Consider the following 9,527-nt stretch of genomic DNA (forward strand, 5'->3'; position numbering starts at 1 on the left):
GGGAGGAGCGGAGTTAGAACGGAGGGATCGGAGGGACCGGAAGTCGATGGCCGGGGATGGATATGACACATGGCTACTCCATCACAACCCGGAAGTGGACTGGGCGTGACAGAGGGTTGTCATGTCCCGCTGCCCATCGTCCTGCCAGTCACCATGGGTGCCAGATGACCAGGACCCTCTGATAGAACCTGGGGACAGGATCTATGCTGTGATCATCCCCTCAGGGTGGGGCCATGACTTAAGGGCGACTACAACGCCCTCCCAGCAAATGGCCCAAGAGGCTCGTGAGCCGGATGCAGAGCCCGCATTGTTCGAGGAGTTAGTGCTGGGTCACTACCAAGACTTCCGGGACGTGTTTTCGAAAGAGGCTTTCGACCGACTACCCCCCGGAAGCCTTGGGACCATGCCATAGACCTGGTGCCAGATGCCAAACTGCCCAGAGGGAAAACTTTCCCCCTCTCACACCCTGAGCAGAAAGAACTAGACAAGTTCTTATGCGAGAACCTACAGAACAGGCGCATATGTGTCAGGGACAGCTCCGAAAGTGGCGAGGTCCCTGCGCGTGGGACTCGGTGGGACGAGTAGCGGCTGTGCATAGCGGCGATCCCGTTGTGGGGTGAGCGTCCCTGACCACTTAGTCTGAAGTGGGAAGTTGATGATTATCATTAAAAGGGAAAAGCTATGGTACTTACCTGAAGTGGGAAGTTGAGAAGAAGGCTGCTTCTTCTGTTCCCACCCCAGGCACTATTATATACATGCGGCCAGGGTCACGTGGAGGAAGCCACGTCATCTCTGCACACAGCTGCACCTCCCTGGGTGTCTCCGTGGGAGATCCCAGAGGTGGCCGCTCAGTAGGCGGGAGTGTGCACGGCGCGTGCGGCGACCAGGGGGGTGGGGTCAGGTATGTAGTAGTACATGGAGAAAGGGAAATCGACCGTAGAATAGAAATAGAAATAGAGATAGAGAGAAGGGGGAAAATGGGGGAGGGGAGATGGGGAGTGATGATGGGGTAGTGCGGTACAGTGCAGGGTGTGGCACGGGGTCAGGCGGGTGTGCCCTGACAATATGGCCATCCAAGTCTCCAATGGGAGCCCCGGTCTTCTTTGTCAAAAAGAAGGATGGGTCGCTATGGCTGGTCCAAGACTACCAAAAACTGAACGAAATCATGGTAAAGAACTCGTACCCCCTCCCACTCATCTCAGACGTTCTCACCCACCTCTGCAAGGCCAAGTACTTCTTGGCCCTAGACCTACACTGGGGGTTCAACAATGTCCGGATCAAAGATGGTGACAAGTGGAAGGCAGCATTCGCGACCAACTGGGGGCTATTCGAGCCCATGGTGATGTTCTTTGGCTTGTGCAACTCCCCCGCAACCTTCCAGACGATGATGAACGACATCCTCTGGGACTTCATCGACTGGGAGGCTGTCATCTGTTATATGGATGGCATACTCATCTTCACTTCCACCCTAGATGAACACCGGAAGGTCATCCAGGAGGTCCTGGAGACGTTGTGGATGTGGAAGCTCTTCCTGAAGCCGGAGAAGTGCAAGTTCGAGCAGACCCGGATCGAGCACCTCGGTCTCATCATTTCTGAGGGCAGTGTTGCAATGGACCCGGTGAAGGTCCGTGGAGTTCTCGACTGGCCGACCCCAACCAAGGTGAAGGAGGTACAATCCTTCCTAGGGTTCATGAACTTCTACCATCGATTCATCAGAGATTTCTCTGAAAAGGCACGACCCCTCCACGCGCTGACCTGGAAGACCAAGGCCTGGAGTTGGGGGCCGGACGAAGACAATGCCTTTCATGCCCTTAAAGAAGCTGTCACCTCTGCCCCCATCCTCTCCTTCCCCACAGATTCAGGCTGTCTCAGGCTTGAATGTGACGCCTCCAACTTCGTGACCGGCGCGGTCCTCTCCCAGCTCCAGTCGGATGGAGAGTTCCACCCAGTAGCCTTCATGTCCAAGAGTTTTACGGACATAGAGCGGAACTACGAGGTGTACGACAAGGAAATGCTTGCAATCGTCCGGGCCCTTGAAGAATGGTGGCACTTCCTGGAGGGTGCCAAGGAGAAGGTCGAGGTTTACACTGACCACCGCAACCTGGGGTACTTCTGCACGGCCCAGAGACTTAACTGACGTCAAGCATGCTGGTCCCTCTTCCTCTCCCACTTCTACTTCACCCTCATCCATTGCCCAGGGAAGCTCATGGGGAAGCCAGATGCGCTCTCCCACCATCCTGACCACCCGAAGGGAAGGGATGACAATGAGGGGCTGACACTCCTCCAACCAGCCTGGTTTGAGGCCCGTGCAACGGAGGCAGTCTCAGTAGAGGGCGAGGAGGTGGATATTCTGAGGAGGATAGGAGAAGCGAAGGATCATGACGAGCGGGTGGTGAAAGCCATGAGGGAACTAGGGGAGGGGACGCTGAGGTCGGATGGGTGGGAGAGACAAGGAGAATTAGTCCTCTACTGGGGAAGGGTGTACGTTCCGAAAGACCCACAACTCCACCATGACGCACGGGCGACGGGGCACCCGGGATGATGGAAAACCCTGGAACTCGTCTCCCACGACTACTGGTGGCCTCGGATGGCAGAGTACGTCAGGTGGTACATACATGGTTGCGACACCTGTAACCGTGTCAAATCCTTCCCCACATGGAAGGTTGGAAAACTTACCCCAAACAAAGTCCCCACCCACCGCTGGCAGGTGATCTCAGTGGACATGGTGGGAGAGCTCCCAGACTTGAAAGGCTACAACACCATCCTAGTCGTAGTGGACCGCCTGTCAAAATGTATCCATGTGGTCCCCACTGTGATGTCCGTAGACTCGGCTGGGATCGCCCAGCTCTTCCTGGAGCATGTCTGGAGACACCACGGGCTCCCTGAAGAGATCCTCAGTGACAGGGGAAGTGCCTTCATCTCATGCTTCTCGAAAGAACTCGCAGATCTCCTGGGAGTCAAGCTAACCCCTTCCACACCCTACCACCCCCAGATGGACGGACAAACAGAGCGGGTCAACCAAGAGATCGAAGCCTATCTCCGGGTATTCGTCAACCACCGCCAAGACAACTGGGCAGATTGGCTCCCGCTAGCAGAGTTCGCTTACAACAACCAAGTCCACTCCTCCACCCGCCGGACTCCCTTCGAACTCGACACTGGACAGCACCCCAGGATGGGGACAGAGCCCACACGCACGTTCAAGGTGGAAGCCACTGACGCCTTCTCATCTAGGATGATGAAGATGCAAGAGGAGGCGAAAGCAGCACTGGAACATGCAGTGGACGAGATGGCCCGCTACTACGACCAGGGTCGCGAAGCAGCCCCTAAGTACCAAGAGGGTGACCGGGTCTGGCTCAGCGCCCAGAACTACACGACAGACCGCCTGACCAAAAAGCTGGACCATAAATGGCTAGGCCCTTTCAAAATCGTCAAAGTCGTCTCCCCAGCTGCTGTCAAGCTCCAGCTCACCGCCCGACAGAAGGGGATACACCCAGCCGTGTCCGTGACGAACGTAAGGCCCCACTGCCTGGACAAAATTTCAGAACGACCCCCTGACCCCCACCTGGGCCCAGAACTCGTAGATGGAGAGGAGGAATATGAGGTGGAGAAAATATTAAACTCTAAGTGGTTACGCTGGAAACTCTGGTATTTGGTAAAGTTCTCTGGCTGGCTGAACTCCAAAAACAAGTGGCTCCCCCGAGACCGGCTGACACATGCTCCCGACCGAATCGAAGAGCTCCACCAGGCGCACCCCCAAGCCCCAGGGAGAGAGAGGGAAAACCCCTGGCCGCTTTGAGGCGAAGCAGCTTAAGGAGGGGGTGATGTCAGGGCATACCTGCCTGACCCACCTCCACCTGGGCCCACCTCACCCGGTACCCCTCCTCCCACCCTGCACCCTTCCTTCATATCCCTTCCCCCTCTATCCCTCTCTCACTTCTATTTCTATTTCACACAGATGACCTTTCTGTCATATCCATCCCTGGCCATCGACTTCCAGTCCCTCCAATCCCTCCAATCCCTCCGGTCTACCCCTGCTCCTTCTTCACTAACCTCGGAGCTTCCATATTCTGCAATCCCCTCGGTACCCCTCGATGGTCACCCCCTCCTTTCAATTTATTACCTATGCCTCCCTAAGTACGGAGCCCCGAAGACTTCCGGACAGCTCCGATGTCCGCTAGCGCACTCCCACCTCTGTAGGGCAATACACTCGCCTGCCTTCCTGTTAACCCCGCAACCCGACTCGTCAGTAATATTCAGTTGGCTAATGTTTAACCCTGTTAGCTCCACTCCGTTTGGCTCTGCCATTGCGGACCCATCTTCGCTGTAACCATATATATATCCAACTTGTACATAGGTTACACTTCAGTAATAAAATCAACTAGAGTTACCCCCCTTCAGTTCTGGTCGCCAGTTAGTAAGTTAGGGCACGGACATGTTACTAGGCACAGCGCTCTTGGCATAAGTCGCTGAGGCTGAAGCCCTCCGCTATGGAGACTTTCCTTCATCTCAAACCTGGTCTCTGACACTTTCCCTTATATCTATGTATTATTGACCCGCCCATGATGTGCACACGACATGCCTAGCCCCGGACAACCCCAGATGGCTCTAGGGTGCAACCTAGTGCACACACATGCAGCATATGCCCTTGGGATCCCCCACAGGGACACCCGGGTGACTGTGGCTGTATGCGGGGTGACGTGGCAGACCTCATGTGACCCAAGCCGCATGTATATAAACACACCTGGGGTGGGAACCAAAGAAGTAACCTTCTTCTCAACATTCCCACTTCAGTCTAAGTGGCCAGGGACCGCTGTCCTGCATTGGGCCTGCCAGTACACATGCCCGATCTACCCCCCATGAGGTCATTAGCACCGGACGCTATGCCTGGGCCACCTCGACCCCGGATGCATCCCTGACATGATGGCAGTGTAGGGGTTGCAGGCACAGGAAGGGCATGCAGCATGCATGCCAGTGATACATTGATAGTGAGGAAGGTGGTCCATGTAGAAGAAGAAGGGAAGAAAGAAAGAAAGAAAGAGGAAAGGGAAGAGAGGGTGCAGGAAGTGGTGGTGCAGTGGTGCAGCATGGAGCAGGGTCAGGCAGGGTGTGCCCTGACACCACCTCTGCTTCTTCCTTCTGAAATTTCACTGTGAACTTAATCCGATAGAGATGGTGTGAGGCTATGCAAAATACCGTACTTGTCTTATCTCACTATATCACCAGGTTTCAATCTGACATATGCATTACTCTCATTTGCAGGGTATAGGGCTGCAGCAGATGGTAAGTTCCAGATGGCAACACAACTTGTCCCTGCATGTTTAGATGGATGTGACCTCATCACAATACACCATTACTTCCAGAAGACTTGGTGATATATGGATGCCTATGAGTGCCAGGAAGTTCTCTATAAGGTTACTCACTTATGAAGTTCAAACAAGGAACAGTTTAACTGAGGCATGGGCAGAATATGCCATGCAGAAGTACAAGTCACATGAATGTATTAAAATGAGTATCTATGACTCTTAGCCACAAGAATTTAATTTATTATGATCTCTACAATCATAATTGCACAGCGGTAAATTTCAACTTTTTTTTTTTTTGGGAGATTGGCCACTCACCATTTTTCTGAAACTTCAAAGAATGCTGTTTCTTGGGCACATTTTATAGTAGGATTTTAATTTGAAGTCATGTTTCTTTTTTTTTTTTTATTTGGTGGAACCCCTGTAGCTTTTGCAGTACATCACTGTATCAGGGGTTTGTAATGGGAGTCAGTAGTCCCAATGGATTGTTGAGTAGTAGTTGGGTCTGGTCCAGTTTTGCCACCATGGGGAAATGCGTTACGCACTCAGTGTGGGACTCACCGGCCCCGGTCATGTGACCAGGGGTCCGGTATACCCACTAAAACCCCACTGCTGTAAAGCCAGTTATCCGGATGCCATTCTTCATTTTGCAGGTTGCCACTCCAGGTGTGTAGCACGAGTTTTGTTGGTAGTGCTTTATGGCCATATTTCTTTTTGTTTATTAGGGTGATTATCTTGTTGTAGTTTCTCATTGAGGCCGGCTTTCAAGGTGTTGGTTACCTGTCTTAGGGAGGTAGGTGGTTGGTTGGGGTTCATTACCCTGTGGCATCTTGATTTCCATAGTTGTGTCAGGGGACGACTCCCGGGTCCCCATGACCCTCCCCTATGGTCCACAGTCCCAGGTGTAACCAGCCCTGTCCAGGGCACAACCTACTGTGGGTCAGAGATGATATATAAAAGAGAGGCAAGTATATACAACTTGCCTACTGTGGGTCAGAGATGAGAAGGAAGTTAACTTCTCATCTTCCCACAGTGGCCACAATACATCGAAAACTTCCGGAGATATCCGGAAGTCACATGAGACCCGAGACCCGAGGTCCGGGCCATCCGGCCGCACTGAGCATCCGGCACAGGGCGTGCGCGGGGAGTGCAACAGCCGGGTGCAGTCACAGGTGCGGGTGCGAGTGCGGGTGTGGATGCGGTATGGGCTAGGTCAGGGTGTATGCCCTGACAAGTTGCCATGCACATTCCAGCACTACTATCCTGAATAGTCTAGTTGCACCATTGTTGGGGTGGCCGTTTATTGTTTTTACTTTCGTGATTGGGGCTGCCATCACATAGGAGGTGTCGAGGTTGGGTGGCCAGGCGATCTTCCTGCGATTGCAGATCACTTTAGCTATAGCCCATAGTTCCTTGCCATGGTTTAGGGGGCACACAAATAGTATGTGGTTTATGGATTCAGTTTGATGGCAGTGTTCACACTCACTGCGGTTTTCGTAGTTAGAGATTCTTTTCCAGTAGTCACCGATTTTGAGGCCATTATGGGTAAGTCTCCACAGGAAATTTCTGATTTCTGGTGATATGTCTCTGCAGTTTTTGTTTAGGTCTCTCCAGAATCTGTCATGTGTGGGGGGGTTGGTCCCCATATTTTCAAGGGTGGTTACTATTAGAGTGGTATTGTCCATGGCTCTATTTCTATGTTCGATTTTTTTTGCTAATTGTCAGGGCACACCCGCCTGACCCGGCTCCACCCGGCCCAACCTGACCCGGTACCCTGCCGGTCCACCCTCCCTCACCTCCTCCCCCTTTCCCTTCTTCCCCCCTCATCCTCCCCTCCTCAGTTTCTCCTTATCTTACTTCTTCTTTATTCTCCCTTTATTCTACATGGACGACTTTCTCTGTATCAATGTACAATTGACCCATCTGCAGCGCGCCCACCATGTACCTGGCCCGGGCACCTCGGGCGACCTCCCGCTGTGCCCAGCATGCGTGCCTGCACCGGATACCCTCGGGATCTCCCACGGAGACACCCGGGTGGTTACGGCTGTGTGCGAGGGTGACGTGGCACCCGTCATGTGATCCAAGCCGCATGTATATAAACGAACCTGAAGTGGGAACCGAAGAAGTAGCCTTCTTCTCAACTTTCCACTTCAGGTAAGCACTACAATATCTCTCCTTTAATGATAATAACAACTTTCCACTTCAGTCTAAGTGGCCAGGGACCACTGTCCCACATCGGGCCTGTCAGTACGCACGCCCGATCTGCCCCCCGCCAGGCTCTCGGTCCCGGACGTTATACCCGGACCCCCTCGACCCTGGACGAGTCCCTGACACTAATCTCACTTTACGTATTAGCTTGGTTGCCAAGGATTGTGATAGGGAGATCAGGCATGCGCTGTTGGGTATGTTTTGGGGGGGGGATACAGGTGGGCTTGGGTCAGGGTCAGCTTGGGTGCCTTGTATGGCAAGGGAGTCGGCTTCCTCATTTCCTTGGATGTCTGTGTGGCCTTTGAGCCATTCAAAGGAGGTCAGGTGAGTTCTGTATCTCAGGGCGCTCACTGTTAGTTTGGTGGCATATTGATGGATTGCATGTATGTAGTCTAGGTCTTCGAGAGAGGTCAGGTTCAGGCAGAGTGTGTTGATGCACCACCTGGAATCGGATTTGATATGAAGGACCGAGTTGGTTGGAGAAGAGGTGGCTGCATGGTGGATTGCCAGCATTTTGGCAATGTTATTTGTTTGTGGGAGGAGGGGGTGGACTCTTTTGCTGGTGTTTAGGGGGTTTCCACAGTTGTACCATATTCTGAACCCTGCAGTGGCGTTGATACAGCCATTTCATTGGCTTGACCCATCTGTGTAGGCAACTATGTCTGTGTCACTTGCCAGATGGTTTTGTGGGGTAGGGGGGGGACCAGGGGCTGGGGGAATCCTTCCAAAGATCCTGTAGTGGTGGTGGATTTGACTGCATCAGTGCAGCAATGGGTCAAAAGTTCTGGTTTTTTCTGGGTCGCCAATGGCATGTGTTACGGATACAGAGTCTCCAACGACCATATCCGTCGCATGGTCAAAGACTTCCCCTCTCTATCGCTCCTCCCCTCTTTCTCCCTTCTGTCCTCTATCCCGATACCCTATCCTCCTTACCCGTTCTACCCCTTTCCCCCCCCTCGTGCAAAGCTTTCCCCATTGGGGTTTTGGTGCTGGCCGAGGTTGTTTGTGTTTCGCGGGATTTCCCGCGACCTTACCATTTGTAGATAGTCACGCGTCTTGTACGGAAACCGCCGAAGGCGGTTCCCGCTAACTAACAACTGCTCTACAACTGTCTCGTGTACCATCTTCTGTAACAACCCTCCCTGTGACTCAACTGAACCCGTGTGACTGTACAACTCTCAATATGTCTTATAAGTCTGGTTATATCGAGTCCTCTAACGGCCCTCACTGCGAGAACTCGAGGTTGAGAGTCGAAGACTCTCGACATGTGTATCGTCCTATTGAATCTGTACCCTATGGGTCTTCATCACTCCGCTCTCCCCCCAGTACTCAACATACGACATCACCTCACGATCATGGAGATCGTGAATACTTTGAGGCCCACCTTCCCGTGATGCTGGCACGTTCGCTATGCGAACGCCAAGTTGCCGCCCATCCACCATCTGTTCCCTCCTACGCCAGTCATCATGTTTCCCCGCCAACGGTACGTTCCCTTTGGGAACGCCAAGTCACCGAAGGCCCTACTAGTCAGTCCTCATCGCGCGCTTATGACATCAACCCGCTACCGGTACATTCACACTGCGAACGCCAAGTACCCGATGGCAACTATATGAAGTTCTCACCCATCTCACAAGTCGCGACCTCGCACACGGTACGCTCCATTGAGGAGCGCCAAGTACCCGTGGCTGACCCGTCCGTCCTGGCATCTCCGACTACCTACCATCAATCCCTTAATAGCTCACTACATCACCAATCACGATCGATGGGAATTCGATCGTCCACCCCCAGGCAAGACTGGGATCACTCATCGATTACATATCCTGTTATGGTACAGACCAGATATGACCTCACTCATCCCACTATAAGAACGGATCGAGGAATGGGGAATTTCCCCCATCCCCGTAACAGCATGTGTCCTTATTGAGAGTAAGGGAAGGTGGTTCGGGAGGTTTATGTGGGTGTCGCTGTGGGGCCATAATGTGGGTTGAGGTTTGTGGTTATTTTTGTCGCCATTTGGTA

Source organism: Cantharellus anzutake, assembly GCF_015039405.1.
Source record: "Cantharellus anzutake strain C23 chromosome Unknown EI90scaffold_163, whole genome shotgun sequence".
Classification (NCBI taxonomy): domain Eukaryota; kingdom Fungi; phylum Basidiomycota; class Agaricomycetes; order Cantharellales; family Hydnaceae; genus Cantharellus; species Cantharellus anzutake.